General features: G+C 39.6%; 1 long non-coding RNA gene across 1 annotated transcript; it reads left to right on the forward strand.

Moving 5' to 3' along the window:
* The first annotated feature begins 1,596 nt into the window (after positions 1-1,596).
* On the forward strand, positions 1,597-15,128 carry LOC104683356. The gene is made up of 3 exons (XR_750804.4): positions 1,597-1,675; positions 7,252-7,374; positions 14,144-15,128. It is a non-coding gene; the product is annotated as an uncharacterized LOC104683356 (long non-coding RNA).
* Positions 15,129-26,997: the final 11,869 nt, after the last annotated feature.

Below are 26,997 nucleotides of genomic sequence, written 5' to 3' on the forward strand. Positions count from 1 at the left end.
CAAAGGGGGAAAACAGTGTTTGACCCCTATGAGTTGACTGGCGTATGTCTGGAAGTATGAGATTTAATTAAACAGATGGTAGCATACATTACCGCTTTAGAAATGTGATTAATCATTATAAATGTTCTAGGTCCTTTAAAAGAATGACTAGAGCATCTGGCTATGCACACTGAAACAGTGAACACCCACCTGACAGGAATCCATCTCCATAACGTAGATGAAACTTGCGTTTATGTTAATTATTTGGAATCTTTATGCTTCAGTTGAACGAACAAGTTCTGGCACATTCTTTTAAATTAGGCAGATTCATTCTGAAGTTAGACTGCATTTAGATTCTATCTACTGGTAAATTTTAGCATCAACAAAAAAAAGCATGAAGTAAAAAAATTCAACCCTAAGCCAGCAGTTTTCAGGGAGCCTGAAGCTGAAATTTGATATAGAATTTCAGACTCGTTTCGAAACAGCTCTCATGTTACACATACATGTGATCCAGCTTTATCAGAAGTCAGTGATCAGAATTGCTGCCTGGCAGAAGTTCTCTGATGTTCATGTATGTGATCCTAACACTCCTGGCCACAGTCCAGGTACCTTAGGAGTTACTCCTCTTGCAGGTTCTTGGCAAGTGCCTGTCACCTTGTGTGTTTGTCTGAGGAGGCAGCACGAGCACAGGGAGAGCTTGGCTGGTGCTGGTCAGCTCCTTCTGGATGCCTTTGGTTATGAGCCTGGTGATTTATTTGCTTCAAATAGATATTATAATTTTTAGTCTTCTATATTTATCCACGTTCTGTCATTTAGTTCCATCTGCTGTACATGGGAAAATGGAGTCTTTATTTTAGAATTCAAACTGCTGTCAGCTTGAGGCTTTCAGACACTGGCAGTGCTTAGAGCTGGACAGGACCCTTGTTTTCAGTCTGCTCTCTGTTTTCAGTCTAGAATCATGCATTCTGTGATTCTATTCTATGAATCTTTGCCTCTTAATTCATTTTTGTTCTCCAGTTGCACATTGCTGGCTGATATCCAAAGTATACAGCAATCATGCAGGAGGTGTTTGGTGCCTTGCAGGGTGGGGAGATGCCCATGCAACTCTGAGATTCCTCTTCTTGGGAGTATTTTAACCATGCTCAGAGAAATAAGGGATGAGACCGAATTACAGCCATCAGGTCAGAGCCACTGTTCCAAAACAAGTAGTGTGGGCTTAGTTGCCAACCTAACTGTATTGGTTTTCATTTGCTAAAAATCCCAGTGAGAGCCAAAGGTACTCCGACAAGCCAGTTTGCTGTTCCTCTTGCTCAGCAGATCAATGGATTAATACTCTCTATCATTTTCATATGACTCTGAAAGGCTTACAGAAATAAACTTGCTGCAGAGGATCACCTTCCAGTTTCCGTGCATTTATAAATGCCATCTGTTCGTATCTGAGAGCTGGGTGTTATGGTAACCTGAGTGCTTAAACTTGAGCTAATTGCAGACTACATGCCCATACTCAGGGAGCACAGATGCATGTGGGTGCATAATGTTGGCACGAGGATGGCACAGGGAAAATCCAGAATATGGGAAGGCTTTGGAGGGATCTCTCTTGTGACAGTGGTCTGGTTGGAAGCAGGAGGTCCTCTCCTCCACAAGCCCAGGAAGCAAGGAGGGTTACTTGTAGTACTACCACATGCCCAGAGGCCAGGTAACAAATTGTCTGCTTTCTTGGAAACTGTAGGTTGAACTTTGGGGGAAAGATAAGGGCAGGGTGAAGTCTCTATGCTGAAATTTTATTTTTCTTACAAACTTTGAGATGCCTTGTGTGTGATTCAATGTGAAAGTACCACCAGTTCATTCCATCTGTACAAAGAAAAGCTCATGATCACTGTGGCTGTGAATTTGAATCATCCTGCATACAACTCTGTGTGTCTTTACTGAATTTCTAAGATTATTCTTCATAGAAAGTGTGGCATAGGTACACAGCATTTTTCAAAATGCCTTGTGCTTTTAAAAGTGTCCTTCTGCGTGTGGCTGTGTAGATCTAATAAAAGTTAATAAAACAATTTCCAAAAGCTGGACAGGTACATGGCCTCATTCCCCGTAGTTGACTCTTGTATTAGCCAGTATCCTGCTCCTGTTTTCTTGCTTTGTGCATCCATTAATTATGGATCAATTATTCAATTCTTTAGGAACTCAGGAGTTGCCTGGGCTACTGAGTTGTGAAATTAAAGCAATGCCACAATGAACAGGAAAGAACATACATTTACTTCAGGGCCACCCTCCTTCTGTACTGATATTCCTGGGACAAAAGTGGTTTTCTTCAGTCAATATTTAAGGCAATTGGTGTGATTGTCCATTTCCCTACACTGCTTCCAACTCTTCCAGCATATTACTTATCAAGATCTTCTTTCTGAGTGACAATACTTCCCCATTTTTTAACGGCACAATCAAAATCTGAAAGCCAAATGCCTGTTATCACTGTAGGTGCAATTCACTCTGCTCTGAATGTTTCCTAAACGAAGCACAACTACCAAAAGAACAACTGCTTTATGAAGTGAATCTTGAACTTCAGTAAAATGTAGCCACCAAGAATCAGATTACTAAATAGAGTATTAATTTTCTATTTGGCATGCTGGCAAAGGTGTCTGAATCCAAACTGAGAGCAGTGACTTCTCAGCTTCTGGGAGCAGGAGAAGCAGCACTCTCCATCACATTGCTCATTCTGCCATCACCGTCATTCTTAAGATTGCACTTTGATTCCTCCAATATGTAGCTGGTTAAATCAGTTTACCTTTGGGGAGTGAAGTTTCAGATGACGAGTCTTTTGCCAGTAAAAATTGTTTGCTTTTGAAAAATGTTCTCCAGTGTAAGAATCTGAATAAATTTGAAACCAAATATTTACACAAAATCGAACTATGCTAACAAATGAAGATAATGGCCTGTTTTTCATTGCCTTACCCTTTGTTCAGTCATCTACATTAATCAAGTTAATCAATTAAGCAAATTACAGGAAAGATCTAACACTTTATAGCTTTTTTTTTGCATGGAGAAGAAAGGGAAATTAAGCTGATATTGTTTTCAAATATCTGTTCTTCTGCTAAAGTGCCAGGTTTTTACAGAGTGCTGTAAATGCACAGTCTCCCTGGTAAAAACTGCTGTACTGTAATTTATCTTTAACAATGCAGCAGGAAGTCAGCTCTGTATACATAGGAAGGAATGTCTGTGCTGCTGAGAACCAACCTGCTACTGTCAGAATTCTTTAAAACCTCAGGACAAGGGGTGCAAACCAGTTTGGGCAATGATCTCCTTCAGTTCCTTTACAAAATGCTTCTTCTGTGCTGTGTAACAAAGGGTTGTTCACACCACTGCCCCAAGGCTTCCTTGGACATCTCAGAAAAACACTACTTAGAACAATCAGTTTTGGGACCCCAACCTTCCTCTCTTATTAGTGAAAAAATATTTAGGGCTTCTAGTTCATTCATGAAACCAAAGCTAGATACTGGATGATGCATAGTTTAAAAAAACCCTCTTTATTCTGTAATCTTCCAGATGGACACATTTTGTTGTTGAGTTTCCAGAGAGGTCATCATGACCTCCTGTGATGGGAAAGACTGTCTTCTCTCATGTGGTCTGTGAAGGTGTAAAGTATATAAAATGAAAGCTCGAAGTATTTATTTTGTACTTTAGGTTTTAGCATTTCAAATGGGAAGAAGACTTACTTCAAGGTAGTCACATAGCATTGTTTTTTGGGTAACATAAATAGCCTACAACAATGGTCTGTTTAGGCTGGGCTTGTTCACATGATACTTCCAGAAATTCTCCCTGAGCAGGAAGAAATAGTGTATCCCAGTAATTCAGAGAAACTTTTTGGTTGTGTGATTAACATAGAGTAACAATATAGAGATTTTTTTAAAATTAAAATTATTAACCTTTGAAAAATACGTGTTGAAAGTTAGTTTGTCAGTTTAGAAACAAAAGGGTAAAGTTTCCCTTAGTCTATATTGAAAGCTTCAGCCTACACATATTTGCAAGTTTCTCCCAAAAAATACTGCTCAGGTGTAATAGCTGCCAGAGGATGGTGAGACAGCGCACTGCTCTGGTGTTAGTCATTCATTGACAAACTGCCTGCTTTTGCCACTAGATTTATATAGCCATTTAAAGAGAGAAAATTCAGGAGCTGTAGACTAGACTAGAGCAGCATAATGTGCTATTTCTCCATCTAATGGAAGTATTGGCTTCCGTGGTCACTCTTCTGTCTGCCCATGAAATTCTGTGCCTTGAAAGGCAGGCATGTTTTATGTAGGACAAACCTAATTAAAAGGGCTTTTTTTTCTCCTCCTAAGGGAACATTTTTTGAGGTCCTATATTATCTGTCTATACTAGGTTCAACCCCACTCTCAAGACCAGACTTGTCCATCGTCATTGACGGCCACACTGTCCATGTGAGAGGGACAGACCTGGGGGGGATCTGAGCTTTCTTCATTCTCATGGTCTGTACTGATATTCCTATACTTCAGTAAACTCAAGTCCAGTCTCCTTCAGGTTTCAAATCCATGTCTTCCTGAGATGAACACAGATCTCTTCAACTTACCTATGTTGGAACCATAATGATCCTATGGATGGGTTTGCCCAAATCTGCTCCCAAACCAGAACTCATCTTGCAGTACAGATGCAACAGGATCACTTACAGAAGTTGGTTTGTGCAGGAACCAGGGACTGCAAGCTTAGAAAAGTTGCATATCTGGACCTCAGTTCAGCACTCCTTTTAATGGGGCCAATCATATCAGCTCCAAAAAGCACCTTGAGCAATTTAGATAAGCCATTTAGTAAGCAGTGCTATTAATAGACTCTGACCGCCAAATGGGGATAACACTTCTCACTGCTATAAATTAAAGGAGGGCTTTTCCTTTTCTCATGAGGAGTTGGAATAGTGTTAGCAACCATGGCAAACACATTTCCTGATTGCTTTTTCCTTTCTGTCTAACTTGAGAATACATCACTTTGGGGACTCTATCACTTCCCGAATTGCTCCTGTTTGCCTTCCCCTGCTGCTGCCTTCTCTGTCAGCAGTCTGAGATGCAGCCCGTGACATTTTTCACTCCTTGTCTCAGAGGCACATGGTGCTGAGTCCTGCCCAGATGCTCTTGCAGGCCTTTCTGTGAAGTCTAAGGATAGTGCTGTTCAACTGAGTGATACTCATAGCAAGAGAGGCAGGTCTTGAGAAAGAAAGTCAGACTAAAAGCAGCCTTGCCTCAGATGTTGCAAACAGTTGAAGGAGAACTTGATTTCAATTTAAAGGACACTTCCTCTTTGCCAGTTCTGAGGTGCAGGGTGTAGTAATAAGAGATGATTATGCCACACAATAGCCTGAGTATAGTCATTAAAGCAGGGTGAAATTAAAACAGATTTCTTCATATACAGCATGATGTAATGATTTCTGTCATGCTTACAGCCAGCAATGAAATTAGAAATTCATTATGTACCCAAACTAAGCAAATATTTAAGGCTGCAAATAGTACATAAGTAATAAAACCAAAGCCAGTCTGAGGACCCAAAGGCTGGGTGCATTTCCTACTTTATTAGACCAGAATAGAAGAAACTAGAAATAACCATCCACCTGCTCTGAGCACCCTGCCAATTATTTCAAACTACAAACCCAAAATGCAATATGAACAGCTCCCTGCTTTAGCAAAGCACAATACCCACCCATATGTTCTTACCCCTCCTTTCCCACCAGCACTTTAATTCATTTCTCTCTCTCCCAGTGCCAGGTCAAGTAGAAGTATATTACAAGCACTGCTGATAGATGCAATAGCAAAGCATTCTTTTCCTCATTTTTCAATGAAAAGTAGGGAATGTTGCCTAAAGTGCAATGAAAACATGTTACAGTGTCTGTTTCTAGAAGTAGGCTTGTAAATTATTAGGCTTTTGTTCCTTGTTCTGACTTTTCTTAAGAGACTGCTTTTTCTCTTCTGTGCTTAGCTACTCTGTAATATTTTGACCTAAGAACTTCTCCTCTTCTCTCTTCTACCTTTTAACTCACTAAAGCTTGAGAGGATGAGTAGCAATATTGCTTTTAGCAGGAGGAAAGTATCTGAAAAGCTGCTGATGTTCTTGCATTTCAACCACCACATCTTTCTCTTCTTTAATTAAGTTCAAGGTGAAGGTTAAGTTCAACAGTGAGTCATGTATTATCCTGACAGAATTAACGCCTTAACAGTTAACATTCTTAATAATTAATTTTACAGGTATTGCTATTATTTAGATATAAACCAAGAAAACTGTTTTTTCCAGACACATAAGAGCAATTCTGTGTTACAATAATAGTTGTGAAACCATAGATGAAAACTTATCATCCTGGAAATCTATGGCAGAACTTCTCAGAATGCCAGTACCTATATTTTCAAACAAATTAAGTGACTGAATCAGTTTGAAAAGCTCAAATCAGTCACAGGCAATGTCATTGCAACATACAGATGGTTTGGGTGGGTCTGTGAATCTGTTTACAGACTGCAAACTAACCTCATGGCAGTGAGAGCAGAATTTAGCAAAGGACTGCTGAAAGAATTTAAGAAATTCAGATGCCCATATCCATGATTTCTCCTTCCGCTCCCAATACAAATATTTTCCATTCATGCCTCAATTGACTGCCCACAACTGGGTGTAAGGCTGCAGACACACATCCTCTTCTGGAGCATCTGTGCTGCTTAAAGAGGTTCTGCCCCCAGCCCACACTCATCTGTCTCCTCTCTCTCTTGCTCTATCTCTAGTTTTCTAAAGTCACCTGATTTCTTCCAAGCCTTCCAGATGTCTATCCAAATCTCATTGATATTACCAAGAACCACTGAAGGCTGGGCCACAAAGTAGGAAATGAGGAATTCTTTCACTGAAAGGAAAAAACATTATTTTCCCTTTTCTAATTAAGGAAAATAAGAGGAAAGGATGAGATGTATTTTTTTTTCAGCCCAAAGTCCAGGACAAAAGGTGGATTTCTCATTGGCTTCACTTTGTTGTTTCCTTCATTTTTTATGAAGGAAATTTTTTATGAAGCAGAAATCCCAGCATGGTGCATGTACAGTGTTTTTCAGATCTGCTCTGAGTGGTTCTGCAGGGGAACCACCCCTTCTGCAGAGAGTGCACACGATCCCCAGCCATGAGAGGCTCCCTGTACCTTTCCCTCTTCCCTTCTCCAGTATGTATCCCTCAGGTTTTGGTACAATATATGGCATATAAGCTCTGAGCTGAAACTCAATGTACATATTTCTTGCTGTTTCATTTCAGGAGACATGCTCTCTTGGTGCATAAATAAATCTGAAGGTGACTACACCAGATGAAATATTAATAAAAACTCCTCCTTTCACTTCTGCCATACCTTTGGTGGTTCTTTGCATCCAGTCAAACCAGGTAAGTGACTTTCTGAGCTGCAGCAGATGCTGCCTCTTCCTTCTGATCCCTCATACACCCCTGCTGCAGCTCTGGAGCCCTGGCTGGCTGCTCCCAATATTTTTGGTCCCTGTGTGTGCTTCAGACTCCCTGCTGTGCACAGCATCCTCCTGCTCACTGCATGATGTATTCCCTGAAACCTCTCTCTGGTCAGGTTTAGCTGCTGTGTTGATCAGGAACAATGCTCCTGATCCCAAAATGGACACCTGGCAAAAGCAATGCCCTTTCAAAGGATCTTGCAGCAGAGGCTGACAATAAACAGATGCTCTCACTCATGGGGAAACTGGAAGTCTTTGCTTAATCAAAAGGTGTTGTATGGCCTATTTAATATTAATAAAATTGTCTTTTAAGCATAATTCAGAGAAAACTTTGATACACAACTTGCTTTCCGTGTTTTATAAAAAGGCTGAAAAGTGCTGCAGCATTTCTAGACTGTTCCTTTTCATTGTTTGAGTGGCAGCAAACAGTGATGTGTTACTCACAGGTGCCTTTGCTTGGATATAAAAGCTTGTCTGAAGTGGCATCAAGACTTCCCTTAAATGCCCTGACCAACAAAAGGGGAAAAGAACCAATTTATGGGCGTGGCTTCTAAAATTCCATACTCAGTGCCCTTTAAGCATTGCAGTCCCATATTCTTGAGATTCCTTCCAGATATACTGTCAGACTTAGAAGTGAGTAAAGGCGAACTTTATTAAATAAGTTCATTATAATGGTATTTCATAGGTTTGGGTTTGTGATTAATGGATTGTAAATTTATACTTTAGACTAGAAGAATATGATCATATAAATTGTCTTATTGAAGTTAACAGGGCTGTTCTTTGAAGAAAAATGCCACTCAGCAGAACACTTAAATGTATGCATAGCTCTAAGCATATGTTTAAGTTCAAATGAAGTTAATCTTTTGGTTTTAAGAGAGCTTGACTGTGCTTAGGTTCCTTAAAACATTTATATTAATATATAGGGTGGCTGCTGCAGTTGCCTTGGGGTGTCATTAATGATTTAAAAACAATAGTCTTTCTAAGCACTCATGAACTTAGGTAAGAGAACAACTATTAGTTGGCAACAAGGTTAAAGCCTTAAAAACTCTATCATCAAGTTTATGTTTATTAAACTTTCATATGCATTTTGCACATGCAAAGAGGAGCATTTAACTGCATACCAGTTGCTGAAGACTGGTACCTGCTGCCAAGTGTTGTAAATAAAAAGTTGCCAGAGTGCAGTTCAAGAATGGTGGTAAGGAAAGGATTTGCTATTTCTAATATTTCTGCCCAAATAGAAAAAAATGTTGTGGACTCGCCCTGAAAATCACTTTCTGTGGGTTATTTTGGAATATCCTTTCCCTGACAGACTAACAGTACTTCATGGAAGGATGGGAAGGAACTCTCTGTGGTCATAGTGCTTTATAGTGGCACAGCACAGCGTGATGAAGGAGCATTGCTGACACAGCAGCCACTTCAATGCATCTCCCTTACAGCAAAAGCTGCCCTGCATAAGGGTAGTTTGAAGGCAGAAGTTCATTTACTATATTTTTGTAACAAAGACACCTGATGTCTTAATTACAAGCAACTGATACAAAACTAACAGGAACATTCTACATTATTAAACAAGGGTATCAAGGTTGAACGTATTTTTTGCTCTATACACGTAGGACACTGTATATACAAAGGAAACTTTTAAAGTAAGCATTCCAAATCTAAATCTCAAGGTCCCTATCAGAGGTAATCTATCAAGAAACACAAAACAAACAGCACGGTTAATCCCCTGCTTCTGAAGTGTATTTGTAGGTTACTTGGCAGCACAAAGCAATCACCTGCTCCGCAGAGCATCCTTTCCCTCGTTTAGAGAAAATCAGCCCTTAATTTTTTCTCCCCTTTAATTTCCAAGTTAATTTTTACAAGAGACTCCAGGTCTTTCCATATCTGCAGCTACCTCCTCTCCAAAACTGAAGGATAGTACTACGACATGGGTGTGTGGTGTTCATACCTTAAATTGGCCCCAAACCTACTGATTTCCTTTAGCAAGGAGTTCCATTCACATCAAAGAGGTGAATAACAAGGTACAGCAAAGGTTACAGTCCCTCTGGCCTTTTATCTAAAGTAAAAATAATGAAGGACAGAACAGCAGTGATGATGATTGATGAAGTCTAACCCCTTTACATTTGAGCAAACCTTCCTCATCATCATTTTACATGACTGAGATCAGTCACGATTTTGCAAATGACCAGGTACACCCATAAAACCATGGAGAGGGAGGGCCTGTGAGCAGATAACCCCAGAGCCCTTAGTGGCCATTTCTTACCTGTAACATGAACTCCGTCTGCTCTGTAACGCTTGGTTGCTGTTGTCTTGAAAAACACCATTTTCATTTGCACAAATGGGTTGATAATATGACATGTTTTAAAGTTCTCTTCCACATAAATGCACAGAAGTAGCAGGTTCATATCACCAGGCTTTCTGCTGGACCCTAAGTGGTGTAATTCAGAAAAAATTCAATACTGCCTCTTTTTTAAAGCCAGGCACAGGTATGCATGCATTGAAAATAACAAAAGTCCTTATCTGGCTGTGGGAATTGAGAACTAGTACAATGGGTAAATGTTGATTAAATTTCAAATACACTGCACTGGGTAGTGCTTTAATCTTTTTTCTTTTTTTTTTCATCTACTCCCCAAAGAGATGCATATTTTAATTTAAAAGATCTGGAGAAATAAAAAAAAAGGAAGAGAGTAGCACCACCACCAATAGGATGTAGAGAAGTATCAGAGGCTTCATTCAAACATTTTTGGGCTTTTGTACAGCAAAGCTATGAAGGGCTCAGAAATGTACAATCTCAGAAATGTAAGCTTTTAATATTGCTGTTCTGCTCCAGTGGATGGCCACAAGTATGATATTTATAAAGTTTTGTGTTTGTCACTCAAGGACCCAGTGTAAAACCTGTTAAGTTCAGGATTAGAAATATGTTCTCTTCCTTTTTCAAATTCCAGCCTGTACTCTGGAAGTCAAAATGCAAACTTTCTATCACAGGCATTGACAATAAAGATGAAGATTCAATGCCAAATTAGGCCCTAATCAATGCCTCAGTACCTTCATATTTTAATGCACCTAAAACTTATTTAACAGCTTTTAGGATGCTGATGCAAAGGAGGCAACTTCCGTTCCCCTCTTAGCTCCAATTTGGCTCTCAGGAGTTGAGAAGAATCAAAATAATTTCTGTCGTAATAGTCACTGGGATTAGGTGAGTGGTGTCTGAAAAGGACATAGGACACAGAAAAAGGTGTTGTTCTCACTGGTTCTTTTCCAGCTGGAACCATAGTTTGAGTTGTAGTGGATACCCTTTTGTTCTCATACACAAAATTCTCTCTGAGATGGTGTAAGGGAGATGTGAGCAAGTTATCCTCTGGATATTCATTGATTTCAGCTAGAAAAACAGAAAGTAGGAGTAGTCCACCCATAGCTGACCAGTGAACAGAGCTGGCTAGAGTTAATCTTTAAAATACATTGTGCTATGCAAAAATAAAATAAGTGTGACCAATCAATGTGGCATTTGCATGCTTGATGCTATCAAAGTTCAGAGCTGTTGTGGTCTAAATAATTTTCCAACAGAAAGATGTAGATACTTGTTTTGGAAGATCACCTCACTTAATATTTGGCACTTTATTTCTTAACAGATTATTTGAGTAACATTTGGGAATCAATCTATTTTTTTTTTTTTAATTAAAATAATGTAAGGTTGGCCTGTGAGTTGTCTGAGCATTCTTATAAATTTCTTTTGTTTTCAGTTCTTCCTTGAATTAAAAATAACGTTCTGGTGAATGGGAATTTCTTCTGACAGTTGGTATTTAGAGAACCATTTCTGTAGCTGCAGCTTAGAGTGGATGCTAAGGAATAACAGAAACTTTTAAAATTATAGAACTAATTATCTACACACAGCTGATCAAACACTTTGCACTTCTAGCTGTGAGCACAGCTCACCACATCTGTTGGCCTCTCCCTGGGTAAGTCTGCACTGCAGTTGCTGCTGTGAATGTTATGGAGTGGAGACACACCAAAGGCAGCATTAAACTAACAAGCCTTGGATTTGTTACGTGACAGCACAAAGCTCAGTGGTGGCTTTTTGCCTGGAGTCTTACCCAGCCACTTGCTGGGTGTTGGAGCCAATGGAGGGTTTGGGGGTGCCACAGAGCTGGGCAGCTGCAGCTGCTGCCAGCTGAAAATGCTGCTTGTCCTTCACAACCTCTTTCCTCTACTGTTTCTTGGGTGTTTTTTTTAAAGTTACTTCAGAAAGCTCACTGGACCTGCAGATTGCACGTAATGTTCTTAGAGGACAAAGGGATGACTGTGAATTGGCACAACATCAAAAAGGGAATGAGTCTGGGCAGACTTGAGGTAGTTTATCCCTCCATGAAAAGTTTGAGTATCCTTGAGTTGTAGCAAAGTGAAAGAGGAAATTTGTTAAGATAAGCACAGTCTTCTCTTGAATATATTGTATTGTGACTGTTATTGAACATTCAAAATCTCCTTGTCTCACTTAGATCAAGAGGACTCCTAGAGCTGCAGAATACAAGCACAATTAACATACAACGTGCTCACCCTTGCCTGCCACACGAACGGACTCTATGAAGAGTTGTTAGACTGCAAGAACAACCTTCCTGCAAACACAGAGATTCCCACCTGCAGGGCTAGAAACACTGTCATCCATGTGCCTTGGGAAACCCTCCACTCCTGTCCTGTGTACAGTCACTGCCTTGTGCCATATGTCCAGCTTTATGCATATCCATAATAACAGAAAGACATATGATGATGTGTTTCATGTTTATGTATAAGAATAGTGCTACAAAGCTTTATGATGCTCCATATTCTCTTTGCAAGCAGAAAAGAAGCAGCAGTTTCATTGCTTTTCTTCAGATTCCTGCCATTTTTCCCCTTTCAGGATCATCAATTGTCAGCCCATTGTTTAAAAATCCCTTGTCCTGGTGCTGTTTGTGATGCCTAAAATTCCTGCTTTCTCTAACAAAAGACTTTTTATTGTTACTTTTTTCTCCACTGAATGAGAGAATAAGGGCAAGTGATTTTTGATTTTACCTCCTGCTGCTGAGTTTTCAAATTTTAAAGTGTTAACAAAAGGGAATGCATGTTTTCAGTGTTGAAAGCTTTGATTATACTATGGTAAAAATTTATAAAAATCAAAGGCAGAGAATAGCAAGCTAGAGATATGTGACTCTCTTTAACTGCTGGCCTCCTGTAATAGAAATTGAACTTTGTCAAGAAAGCAAGCTGTAAAGAGAGACTGTTTTACCGAGTCTTAGACTGTATCCATTTTTGACACATTTAGTTAACCTACAAGGGAACAACAGTATTGACATATATCACTTTGAAAAATGCCAGCTGAACGAGGTATTTTTGTTTCCTGGGTTACATGCTGAAGCCATGTCATTTGTTCTGGTTTTTTCAGTCCCTACTAACACATTCTGTTCCTGTATTTTATGATTATATGTTCACTCTCTGAACTACCCCGGAGATATCGATTACATTTTTTGGAGAGTGAACAGTATTTCAGTCTATATGAAACTCTCATTTTAGTTCCTATTTATGTAATCTTTTGGACTAGAAATACAATTAGATGAGTAAAATTATCATCCTAAAGATCCTTTCAATCTGGTAAATTATTTTTGGTAGGGAAACTTCTGGTTCCATAGTTTCCTCAGCTGACATAACACATAAGAAAGATTTGCTCCCAAAGGAGGAAACTAATGAGATTAGTTAAATTTGGGTGTTGTCCCAGTGGGTTTTTGCTAATAATTAATCACTGCCTGCTCCTGTGCCTTTCAAGTCTTCATCCTGGAAGGACAATGAATATTAAGGAAAGGAATCTTTAGGTTTTTTGAGTCTTCATTAAAACTATGGATACAGCTGCCTGCTGAGGCACCTCACGATGCAGATACAGGTCTGGGATTTTAAGATTCAGATCTGTTAAGTTTCAGATCTGTTAAGATTCAGAGCATGACCAGAACACCAAACCAATACGGACAATGTCACCACTGCTGTTATTCACAGCTTGTTTGGTGAGAAGAGTTGGGGTCAGGCTTGTCAACAACATTTGATGTGAACAAAGCTTTTACAAGAGGATTATTCTCTTTTCCTATCATTCTCTTGTCTTCTATTTCCTACATGAGTAGTGAGTGTAATTCTGTGTGGGCAAACTCTGTTCTCTGTGGTGTCCTGCTGACACCCCATCAAATCCTTGTGCTGGTATGATTCCTACTGGTGTGGCTCAGGACCCTGATTTGAGCTTGCTGCTCACTCACTGCTTCCTTCCTGGGTAAACCATCACTTGTTATTTAGGAAGGGAGCTGATAGTGTTGAGAGCAGCTCAGAGAAGCTCTGCTCCCAGGCCAGTGCCAGAAAACAGATGTGTGACATGCCATATCCTTAGCAGATGGACATACCATATGCCATTAAAAGTGGTTATCCAACTTTCTCTCACATTGTGGGTGAACAGCTCTTCTCTTTTGCATCAAAGCCTTAACAGGCAAAAAGAGTGTGAGCTCCTAGGGGATCTCAAAGCAAGATTTCCCAGAGTTTCTCAGCGCTGGATGATTGTGACCCTTTCAAGGGTTTGTCTGCCTGAGAGGTTGCTGTGCCCATATTCCCAGCTGTGGGAGGTACCTGCTCTAACTCTGGGATTACTCTAATGCACATGCAAGTCTGAACTAATTTACTTTGCTTTTCCTAAGGCAGGTTTGGAGCCTGGATAATGTGGTCATGGAGCATCTGGAATGGCTTGGCATGCATGAGGAGCAAGCTCCCATCTCCACAGAGTAAAAGCAGGGCTTACAGGAACCAACCTGGGTGTATCACTGAATTCCAGGAGCAACAGTTCCAGGAGAACTTGGGAAGGAGCAGAAAGCTGCACAATGGCCTAAGAAGAGCTACACACATAATTGATGTACTGGTTAGATATCATGTTTAGGTGGGACACTTCCAGCCTGTGCTTCAGGTACTGAACTGCTCCTGTGTTTTAAGTTCACACTTGGTTTTGGTCCCATGAGTGATGCTATGGAATTGTGTGGTTAAATGGTTTGATGGACTATTGTAGAGGTTCTTTCTGATATTCAGGACAAAAATTATTGCCATGCCACTAGCCACTTATGGCCTTTATAGGAAAGCTGCGATGATCCATATTTTACTATTTTAGGTTATGAGCTGTATAACCAAAGGGACCATCCCCATTTTGGTGAATGGCTGAAAATGTTTACTATAGTAAAAAAATGAAATTATACTCAGAAACATTGCTCTTATAAAATAATTTATGCTGAGAAGATGAGTCTGCTATGAAAAGCAAATGGATTTTGCTGGAAATGGGCCTGAGCAACACTGTTCCAAACTGACTGATTTGACTTCACTATAAATTTGTTTAATTCAGATGAATGACAGGGCTTTGAGCTGGTTGGTATTTTAGGTGGAAATGATACAAAATGGGAGTCAAATGGAAAAGATTTGGGAAAAGTCTTCACAGATAAAGACCTAGACCCAAGCCAGCTCCCAAAAGTGGTTGTTTTTCTGTCCCACGTTATTCAGAAACATGAACTGCAGGAGGGTTGCAGTGAATGGGTTTGATTTTGAGAGTCTACAGCGTAATGTGAGACAATGGGCACATTAAAACCTACATTAAATTGAATAATGAATAATGAAACTACATACAGATTGAATAATGCTGAATCAATACATGAATGGAAGTGTGTGACAGGGGTTGCTATGGCATCTCCCTTATTTAATAAAGGAATAAATAAAGGAATGGAAATCTCCATAAATGGTCTCAGCAGAAATTAGAGCTGCTCCTGGTGGCTCTAATATATGCAGTAGCATTTTGGAAAATTAATCATCTCCCTCCATAAACAAGAATGGGGTTTTTTTGATCATGTTTAAAATGATTTTAATTTGCCTACTTTTATGCCAATTCCAGTTGAACTCTCCCTGATGCTTCACTTGGGGCGTAGGGAAGTTACGAGCATAGAGCTGTAAAAGTGTTTTGTTGAACACTCTTCTAGTTTGTGCTGGACATGTCAGAGGAAAGGCAAAATGCACCCCAAAATGCAGTTCCTTGGAGAATGTGGCACCTAAGCATGAAAGAACTTGAGCCCTTAATTTTATGACTTGACTTAACAAAGAAGGGATAGTAACAGGATTTACTTGATGCCCCTGAGCTGGAAAACCCACACTTACATTCCAGATGGAGCTGCCAGACCACATCCTCGCATGTGTAAAATCAGGGTGTCCGTGGAATGAATTGAATTACACAATTTGGGTGTGGAGACATGAAAGGGCAAGCGAGTTATATACAACAGATTATCAGTCGATGAAGTTATGATCTGGTTTTCCTTGTCAAACATTGATTTTCTCATTTAGCCTTACCCGGATGCGATGACATCACACACATTGGAACAGTTTTGCCTGATCTGTAGCTTTCAAGGTATGGTATTTAACTATGTGTCATCAGTCATGTGCTGTAGTTCTTCATCTTGAACAGGACAGTGCTGAAGCTGCACTTCACATCTTTTAGGTGTTCAGATGTGTAATTTATTGGCAACAGATATTTATATTTTCTCAGTAGCGTCTCTTATTGACAAAACCTCAATTATTCTAGCAAACATTTCCACACAAATGAATAGCAAAAGGGCATATTATGGCAAAAGAAAATACAAATAAAATTTGGATGAAGCATCTTAAAATGTTTTTTTTTTCCATGTAAAGGTTGAGTGGAGGTTCCTCTGTGCTTAAGCATTTGTTACGCCTTAAATGTAACACACCCACTACATCTCCTACTGTTCCTAGAGAGTGTATCAACCTCTAAATGAATAATTTAAAGCTAAGTTAACTTTCCTGAGAAGGAGTTTACTGAATAGATGTAACTGGTGCCTGCTAGTTATCACATTCCAGGGTACTTGATGAATAAATTATCTTTTTTTCCCCTAGCATGAAACAGTCCTAATTTTTGGAAATACATTTGCTCAAAATATCCGAAAAAGTCAAATATATTTTTATGTGTGAAGAGCCTTCACTCACTTGAGTCACAGGCATGTATTTCCACAACAAAATGTAAAAACCAAATGACAACTGATTAATGTTTTTCTTAGGAGAAAATATTGTTTGCTTGCAGAATCAGGCATTTTCATGAGCTTGATTTAAAGCTTATCAGTCACATGAAGGTCGCACACCTCATGTAGGTCAGGCAGATGAAGAACCCATCTTTCCCCAGATTTTTGTGAAAAGAGAGAACAGCTCATGAGGATATTTAAAACTAGTCAAAAAAGTTCATTCAAAGGGCTCCTTTTCTCTTGCTGTTTGTCTGAGTTACAACTGAGGAAAATGGAGCAAATTTATAAGAAAACCCTTCACCTTGTAAGCTGTGGGCCTGTGCAGCCTCTCTGGTATGAAAGGGATGCACTTCCAGTTACTTACAGTCAGTGAATTGCTGGACTTAATTAAAAATAATAAATAATTTGCAACAAGAGGATGAATGGGGCTGGGAAAATTATTTGTCCATGTATTGATTGCAATTGCATTTTTCAAGTCCCTCATGATCTCGTAAGTCCCATGGGTGGGAAAAAAATTTGGGCCAGATCATTAACTGAAAACTCAGCACCATTTGAACTGAATTCAGAATTGCTGGACAGTTTTGCCTTTCTGTAACTCTTCTCTGTAAATCAGCAAACAAAATTTGGCAGCTGAGTATTTTATTCTTAGTAATAAAGTATACTTGAGAATGTATTTACTCTCTTCTGTGGATTTGCACAGATACACTTTTCTTTGGCATTACGTCACTTTTCTGCCAAACTGTATTTTGAAATTTAATGAGAAGCTAAAGGATGTTTATTAAGTTATTAATTGCTTTTCACTTATCCATTAGGCTGCATTGTCATCTTTTTACAAGACATTCAAACACCTTTTGACCAAAAATACCCAGTATGAAAGGTTGTAGCCACCCTGATTCACAAGGGGATTTTATATGTGCCTCGGGTAGGGACAAATAAACAGCTGAATTCTCTATAATATCACTCCACACAACTTTCTCTTGCCACTAGTTAGGCCTTAATACACTTAGAAGGTTGCTCTTCTAATTTGAACTGTGTGAAACTTTGGCTGGAGGCTACTTCTGTGTCCCAGTGATAAAAGAAGACATAAAACAATCCAGTGCCTGATCATGCTCCCTGGCTGTCAGTGAATCATGTTTAATAGCATCTCCATTGCAGTTTTGGCCAATTTGCTTGCAATGGCATCCTTTTCCATGGGCTTGCTGCTCAGCAGGCCCTGAAGCAATCTATGAATAACTTCCCAACAGATGCTGTTTATGAATTGAAGCAAATGGCTTCCCTGTTTCTCTTTTTTCTCACTTCAATAATTTTCAGTTACATTACGATGAATATTTATAGTCCTATAGCAGTGCATAAAAATGGGAACAAGCAGACCTGTGCATTGTTTCATACGTGAGTGCTGTTCTAATGGCTTTTGCCTCAATGGTTTTAATGTTCTGCTGATAGACTGAAAAGAGAATGCAAACTGTAGATCAGTCACTTCCATTCACGGTTTTAGCAGACTGGGCATTGATGGAAGACTGTATTAGGAGCCAGTGTATTGCACCTGATCTTCTGGAAATAATACACCCCCTAATATAAGCCTACAGTACCTTCCTACTTGGCTTTGTCTCCTGGGAGTCATCCCAACTCTCTGCCTTGTTGAATGCAGGAGTTTGCACTAGTGCAGCCAGTTCTTACTGGGTATGTTGGGTTTGTGTGGCCAGGTTTGGGAGTGGGGGGCTGCCAGAAGCTTCTCCCATGTCTGATGGAGCCAATGTCAGTGGCTCCGAGACGGACCCAACACCAGCTAAGACTGAGCCCAGCAGTGACAGAGCCTCTGGGATAATGTATTTAAGAAAAGGAAAAACATATCTGTGCAATGGAAACTGCAGCTGGAGGGAGAATATGTGAGAAACAGCTTTGCAGACACCAAGGTCAGTGAAGAAGAGGGGGAGGGAGGGCAGGAAGCATCCAGCCCTGGTCAACCCACTACCCCGGATTCATGAGGCTCCAGGTAAAATGTTATGTGACTTAGCATAAAAGTAATGGTTAGTGGTAGAAGTAGCCAGTGTTTCAAGGAATTTAGTTGGAAAGTGCAAAGGAGAAACTGGTTTGTGACCAGCCATCATTCTCTAAAAGAACAGTGCAAAATTCTTGTTCAATCCTAAAAAAGCCACTTTACAGCATTTTATAATTCTGTAACAGTTCTTCAACGTTGTTTTACCAAGAAAAGTGGTTAGATTTACAACTGTAGATGTTTATTGAGTCTTTTTCCAAGGGAACTGCTCTTGGTGGTGCTTCATTCATCTCCAAATGTCTGAACTATTTGTCATTTCTATTAAACAATAGAAGGTCTAAAGAAATAATGCTTTTACTATCACAATGATTCCAAGATTAATAAACCCCTGTAACGTATTAGATACACTTGTACAAACATATTGTCTATAAATCTGTGCTAGATACAAAGCATGCATATTTAAATACAGAATATGTCATATTCTGGCATTTTCCACTGCTGTATAATAAATTCATTTATACGATAAAAATAATTGGAGATATGAATGACCACACACATTATTCACACTACACATCTTTAACACAGCAGTTTATTCCCAGAACAGAAGCTGAAAACAGGAAACAATCTGAACAATTTCTTGTATCCTAGTATGATGGCACTCATGTGGATTGCAGCTTTTAAAAATCCAGTATAAACAGAGCACACTAAATAAATATGACTGTTGTGCCTATGAAACCCAGACTGTGTGATTTCATCACTTTTAGATTCCAGTAAATGAATAAGAAGCATATACCATGTTAACTTGCATTATCAATTGCTGTGTCAGAAAAGTAAACTGGAGATACACAGTGTGTCCTCAGTTCTAGGCCATTAAGTAGCAAAATAACACAATTACAGCCATAGCAACCTACACTTGTTAAAGTATTTCTTTAACATTCTGAAGTCTCTTCTAAAAAGCACACATGGTAGAAGGTTGGACTTTCTAATGGACAGGATGATTTGACATTTGAAAATGTACTTTTTTTCCATTTTCCACCGAATCAGTAACTTGAGGAGTTGTCATGTTGGATTATTGGGGAGGCCAGAGTCAGGCATCAGCTTTAGGTCTGGGTGGTGGGACCAGACCTGTGGCTGTTCAGAGAATTTTGCTCCAGCCTTTGCCCTCCATCTCTTGACCCACTCATCTCCTCTAGACTGTGCCACCTGCTACAATTTCCTTATAAACTGCTGGCACTTCTTTCCTGCTTCCTTTGCACCAGGCGAGTGCAATGTACTGGTGTCTTTCTCACATCTTTGCTGAGGTTTTTTTGTGCTCTTCCCTAAGCACTCCTGCATATAGAATCATAAACAAGTCCTTCCCTTGAGATTACATTTAATTAGGAAAGGTACCAAAACCACAGTAATGTAAAGGCCTAATTTGAATTTTTCTCTATCTTTTAAGAATGAAAAAATGCAGTAAAATGTTGACTAGATATTCACAAAAATGTCTTCTTCCTGTCAATCACACACAGTGGGTTTTTATTTAATTATTCCATATAATTTATCCTCACAGTTCCCTCTATAACTCATTTCCACAGCTCCTTGCTTCTTGGACAGGTTATTGATCTAATGTGTGCAGAGGAGGTTTTTTTTAAAATCAGCCTTTTAATAATAATCACCTACACACAAAATCAAGGAGCTTTTTAATACAGGCAGTAGTAAAAATTTGATCAATGTGAGCATTACAGCATTAGGCCTTAAATTAATTGTTTCAGTTTACACTTTAGGTAACTTTGACATCACTTCAATATCTGCTCTTTTCAGAATTTTATCATGTAGGAAGTGTTATCTTCATAAATCACTGTCAGCTAAGAAAACATAAAACAAAGTAAGTGGTCTGAACAGTTTTCCAGGGGAAGTTGAGGACTGAACTAGATACCAGCCCTAGTCAAGCCTCCATGACAATGATTTAATATTGTGAATATACAAGGGAAAGCACTGAAAAAGCTCCACCCAAAGCATTTGACAGAAATGTTTGTAATGTGTTACAGATAAACTGCCATTGGGACACAGCAGAGATGAGCTATGCTGGAGAGCAAGGCTGAGTCTATATCCAAGAACTTTTTGCTTTAGTTCACTACAGAAATTCCTACTAAGGAATATTGCTATCAATTAGGTTTTCATTTAAAAATAAAAGGTTGGGTTTTTTTTAACCACTGGACTAAGATCAAAAGTGTAAACCTGTTGCTCCCTCCTTATTAACATCAATTAGTTTTTTCAAATTATCACAAATTATTTATTTTAAAAGAAATCTGAAGTAACGTAGACAGTGAACTGGGGGGGGTCAAGTGTGAAGACATTTTGGATCACACACTGGTCAGCTCCCCACTGCTCCTCAGGGATCATCACTCCCAGCAGCAAATTCCCTTTGGGATCAGAAATGAAGCAGTCAGTGTGGCCCAAGAAATGGGAAGGAAGTGATAAAATGGGTGTTTTTTCCAGGAGGAAGAGACACCTATAAAATGAACACATATTCCTTCAAAGGGGTTTAATAGTGTGCACGAAGTTGTGAACTTCTATACATTTAAACAATCCTAATGCTGGGTGTTTTAATGAGTTGTTTATTACTGTGGACCTTCCATTTGCCCTGCACCAATCAGGCTATAAATAATGATTGATATAAATTATTAATAAAATCAACAGCTTTTATCACTTTCTTGCCTGACATAAACTGAGCTGAATACAACGAGCTGCAAGTCCTACAAATGCTTTTAAGTGGTTCCCCCTCCGCCCTCCCAGCAGACATGAAGAAAACATTTGATTTTATAAAGCAGTGGAAGTGCTTTTTGTGTGGCTAGAATAAATTTCCTCTGCTCCTATAGTGGATACTAATGACCAAAGTGGCTTTGTTATTACCTAACAAAAGACTAACATGCTTTATCTATAAATAATTTTATTATTTTCTTTTGTCTGTTTCATCTCAGCCTTGTTTTCTGCTATAGTTAATTACTTTTCTCATAGACAAAATAAACTCCATTAGTAGTAACAAGGGAAATCCAGATTAAGGGCTCAGGGAGGCTTGGATCTTAAAGTTAACATTATTGTCTGAGCAGGAATTTATCAATTTGGGATTAAAAATTAATCACCAAAAATTTTGAGAACCATGATTCATAGTCAGACCAAAATACTAGAATGTTTATTTGATTCCAAGAAAAGACAGATGTCTTTATCTTAATTCTATGGGAATTGCACTGGAAAATCAAAAGGAATATGTCTGTAACAAAGCTAAATTTGAAACATTACATGTGATAATTTCTTTTTTTTATTTTTGCCTTTCCCAGTGTGACAGGACTCAGACAAAAATAGCAGGATAATATCACAGATGTTCCTTTACACCAGTCACTGGTATTGCTTATCCAAATGATGTTTTAATACAAACACACAACTGCTCCTTCTGTTTTATCACTGTCAAAATTTTGTTTCAAATGTAACAAATGGAGAAATGTGAGCAGATGTGGAATTGACAGTTTGCTTTCTCCACTGGGCTGCATGGCAAGCTCGAGTCACATCTGCATTTTCAGAATATTTAATTCTGAGCCTTTTCCACCCAGTCTGACACTCCTCAGTTGGCTGCTGGGACCACTGTGGATGGGCTGGGGCTGTGCAGAAGATCTGGAAAACTACTGCAGCCCAGAGCTGTGCAGTCAGCTCCCATCCTCAGTCTGCTCCTCGAACCTCAGGTACCTCACTGACTTCTTGGAGAGCATTGTGGAAACTCACTTTTCCAGCCACAGATGGCCCCTGCAATCTCTGATTATGTTTATCCCAGATTTTTCCTGGTGTTTGCCACACTACCAAGCATCCCAAACTGCTGCACCACTTTGGCTTCAAGTCTCAGTTGAGCTCTCATAAAGACAATGATAAGCCTGGCTGCCAAAATCAGATGAATGAGAGTCTGCAGCCTCTGGGACGCCTGGAATTTCAGAGAAAGGGTATTTCTTGTCAGGTGGAGGTGTTTCAGGGCATATTGCTGTATGGTGGAATTTGGGCAGGAAAGTCACCCAGATTCCAGCTAGCAAGGATCCCCTAATCTACGGATCTATGAAAATGGGTAGCCTTTGAATCTGGGAACAAGGTAATGAAAAATCCCAAGTGTTGCAATGTATGTGGCAGTGGCCACTACAGCAGAGATTTCACAGGAGTGGCGGACAGCCCTCCAGAGCACAGAGGTCTGATTCTCACCCTGGGGTTACAGCAAGTTCCCACGTTCCTAGTGTTCTTACTTTACATGTTTTAAATTTATTGGTTCAGGAGTTCTCCACCCACTTTTATGTATAAGCTCATGTTTATGCATTTTCCTTAATTGCCTATGTATTAGTTCTGGAAAGTTCTCCCTTCTTTGGTGTCCCATTGGTCTACTCCTGTAATTCCCTCCCTTATTTATCCCTATTGGATATTCCTCTGTTATCTCCTCCTCCTCAGTCAATCCCTTTGTTCACCCCCATATAAAATGCTGTGCTCTCCCCCTTTTCCTGGTCTTTGTCCCTGGACCCTCCAGCGGGAATAAGGAGCTGGAACCTACACAGAGACCCTGTTGATACCTTCACAAGACCCCACTCTCATCCTTTGCCTCTGCCAGTGCTTTTACACCACCTTTGTTTGGGGCTCGCTCGTTGTGAAGGGGCCAGCCTTCCCTGCCTGTTGCAGCTGGCAGCCTTCCCTGCAGGCTGCAGCCAGCCCCTGCCTGCAGCAGCAGAAGCCAGGGATGTCTGCAGCTGGATGCTGTGCTGCCCCGGGCAGCCCCAACAGTATCACCCAAGGAAGAAACTATTTTAGTATAACAGCTGAGGCCATAAACCACTGTGAAATAAATATACTTTATAAACAAAAAGTGAAAAAGTAGTCCCTGACTTAAAGTTTTTATGTGATTTATGCCTTCAATTTATTTAAATCAGTGACCCATCAAATGCAAACACAAAATTAGAAATTCAGAAAAAAATTCAACAGCCATAAGGAAATACTGAGGTTTTATTTGTTCTGCTCCTGCAGCTGCCTCTCCATATTACATGAATTTATCTCAAAATGAAGCACGATGAAGAATCATCTTGCCAGAACATTACTGATCTGTGATTTGGGTACCAGACTCAATACCCTGTAGACACAGATGTGAAAGAGACAATTTACTCCCTCTCACCCCAAATTTTTCAGGGGGTACTTAGTTTCAGATACATAAATCTGTGGGCTTCTCACAGCAGTTTTGTGACCAAATCTTTGCCACTTATATTGCTTCTGGGATTTTTCAGTAAACCAAGAATGAGTCAGTATCCTTGTATAATCAGCTGGTCATGCTTTGAGAGCTGCTAATGTCCGTGCACAGGGCCCAGAGGGTTCCACACACAGCCAGGCTGCTTTGGGAGGTGCTGAAGGGAAGGGGGTTCTTTTTTCCTATTCCTTTCTTTTTTTCCCATTGGTTACAGTGGGATTTTGTTGGAGCTCAATAAATTCAACAACAAGTACTGGATCTTCAGCTGGTGTAAATTTCACACATTTGCTTCAAAAGCAGACGCTGCCTTTCACAGTGGGAATTTTCCTGCTATCTTGGGTACACACAATTTGCAAGTGCTGAAGTTGGAGTGTCCAGCTCTGTAACTTTGAAAAAGATACTCAGATTTTCAATGCTTTACTGTACTGTACTTTCTCCCTGTCTCTACTGTCTTTGTTGTTGACTAGTAAAATGATTTTTTGTACATTTTTCAGAAATATGTGACCGAATTATGCTCATAGCATTTTAGTAAAACATAGTCCATGTGTCAGGACAATGCCAAAAATTCACAGAATGATAATTTCTTTGGCCATCTCTGCTTGATTTAGGAAATCAAATTGTTTGTAACATTACAATCTGGCCCTGGTACCAAAATAATCCAACTCTCTTTCAATATTTACTGGGAAAGCTACACCAATATATTAGTCATTAGCTGTTGAAAACTATATATGAGCACAGGAAAAAGGGAGTTTTAATTATCTCCAAAATTTTGATTTCTTTTGTAGTCTTTGAGAAGTAAACAACCTGTTTGCTGCTGCAGTTGCCACTTGTTCAGGGTATTGGTGGTCAGGGAGGCAGAGCTGGTGTAGTAGAGTGTGAGTATGGGCACATGGCTGGATGAAGCCCCTGTCTACTTGGTTGCCTCAATAAAAAGCTAGTTCACTTTTGCAGGCTTGGAATTGTACTAGCTGGAAAAGCTCTTTTATCTTTCTTAGGATGGGGTTAGTTCAGCTCATGAGCATATTTATTCCTTAGGAAGATATCTTTAGGATTAGACTCTTTGAAGTGCAACGAAGACAAGTTGCACTTTCTTAGGGCTAAGTCGTTCAATGTAAGAGCTCCTTCTGGAGTCTGGCCATTAAAAATCTTTTAAAAGTATTTTTTTGTTAATAGGTTGAGCCATAAAGATGAGATAACGGCAGTCAAATATTTGTTCCTGTTCCACAATGATTACCTTTTTACCTTATCTATGTCAAGGAAGAGCTCTTACATTCACAATGCAGATTTTCTGCCAGTGCTTCTTTAGAGCTGTGCCCAGCTCTGCACAAGGATAGCAGCTTCCTGAAGGGCCACCAAACTCTTCTGTGGGACCTTCTGTGATGGTCACAGGTATTTCATCCTCAGCAAGACAAGAGCAGGAAACTGATGATTTCTGCAAGACAAGGAGCAGGACCTGCTGCCTGTTGTGCCCTCCATACTGTGTTTCATGGGAGTGGCAACTACTCTTGCAGGTGTACCTGTGCAGCCCTGGACATGGGCCATGGCAGCTCCACTTTCCTTCTTGTTGCTGGGAGCACAAGGAGACAGAAAAGGTGTTCGAGTTAATCAGTTTATCCAAAATATAACCCAGAAATTTTCAGCTGGTGCTTTTGACTTAAGAAGCTTCAGAAGCTGAATTTGCATCACCATCAAACCACAGCTCCAAGAGGAGCTGATAATCCTCTTTCCAATGTCGTCTCTATTGACCTCAAAATGAGATTTGCTTTTGCCATACTCTGTGGAATATGGAGCCCTCTAATGTCAAGAAACTGCAGTGGGTGAAATGTGTCCTCCACAGCTCAGCTCCTTACCCCTGAGCAAGTTGTGGGTACTGGCAGTTTCATTCTACTGTGCAGAAACACGGGATGATATCCTTGACAAATGAAAGACGTGTTACATGTGCTGACTCTACCTGCAGATTACCACACTGTTATCAGCTGACTCCACTGGTACTTTATCAGGTCCAAACTCGGCATTATATCTTCAAGAAACCTATATTGTTCTCATTACAGATGTTTTTACAGCAGCAACACACAATATTTCATCAAGTACTGATGAGAAATGAGGTAAATAAACGCTCTATGTTGCATGACAATTTTGTTTGCAGAATAGATACAAGGCAAATTTCTGGAAGAAGCCAGTAAGTTAAACTTAGAAATTAAATCCTGCCAAATCCTTAAAGTTGGGAAAAATATGTGGTTACCAAAGACACAAAGAGTATGAAGAGATAGCCATGCCATTGAAGCTCAAACCTTGTCCAATGGCCAAAAGCAAGAGTAAGCTGTATTAATAGTAGAGAGCTTAGCATGAAACAATGAGAAAATCTGTAATAATGGCTTAAAAAGCCAGTCTAATTTTCCATGACCCTCCATAAACCCAGTAATACTCATTAGTGTCTACATGAATTTGTTAAACCTTCTCAGCATTGAAAAGACATGACTTCATTCAATTTGGATTTGTTGGCATCTAAAACTTTCACATGTTGTAGCTTCCCTGGGAGTGACAATAACTTGTATTTGAGGATTAAGGAAACATATAATATATTCCACGCCTCAATAGCAGTAGCTAAATAGATTCATCTACCACATTTCAAAAAGCAATTAAATGCATAGATCCTTGCCCTCTGAAGTAAGAGAGCTTACCTGAAGAGTAAGCATTCGGAATGTCTTAATTAAATGAAAAATGAGCTGAATGCAAGTGAGGCTACAAGCTGATGCAGCTTCATTGTAATAGCAGTCATTAATAGTTATTAATGATAACTGGGATAAACTGTTAGATGTCATCCATGTGACATGAACAAATTATTAATACATGTATCTTAAGGAAAAAAAAGATCCTTGGCTGAGACTTGGGTGAACTTGCAGGCTAAGAGAGTATTTACAATAAATTACAGGAACAGGGCATTTGCTTTGATTTTGGATATATTGTGTTTGAGCAAGGAACCCAGCATCCCACGGTGGCCCGCCAAAGAAACATCAAAGTTACAGATTTCATAAGTTGTGATGAAGTGCCCCACTTGGCTCAGAATCCTGTGTTCACCCCTGACTAATTCCATTATGCTGCTCAACCTGACATCCTGATTAAAAGAAAGTCATTCCATTTAATCATTAGGCAAACACAATACAAGTGCTGGGTAGGTTTGGTAAATGTGAAGCAGATCAGTTATTGCTCCTCAGGTGCTGATAGCACTGTCACCTGCCTTATCTCCTGTGTTAT

The sequence above is a fragment of the Corvus cornix genome, chromosome 12, assembly GCF_000738735.6.
Source record: "Corvus cornix cornix isolate S_Up_H32 chromosome 12, ASM73873v5, whole genome shotgun sequence".
NCBI classification, from domain to species: domain Eukaryota; kingdom Metazoa; phylum Chordata; class Aves; order Passeriformes; family Corvidae; genus Corvus; species Corvus cornix.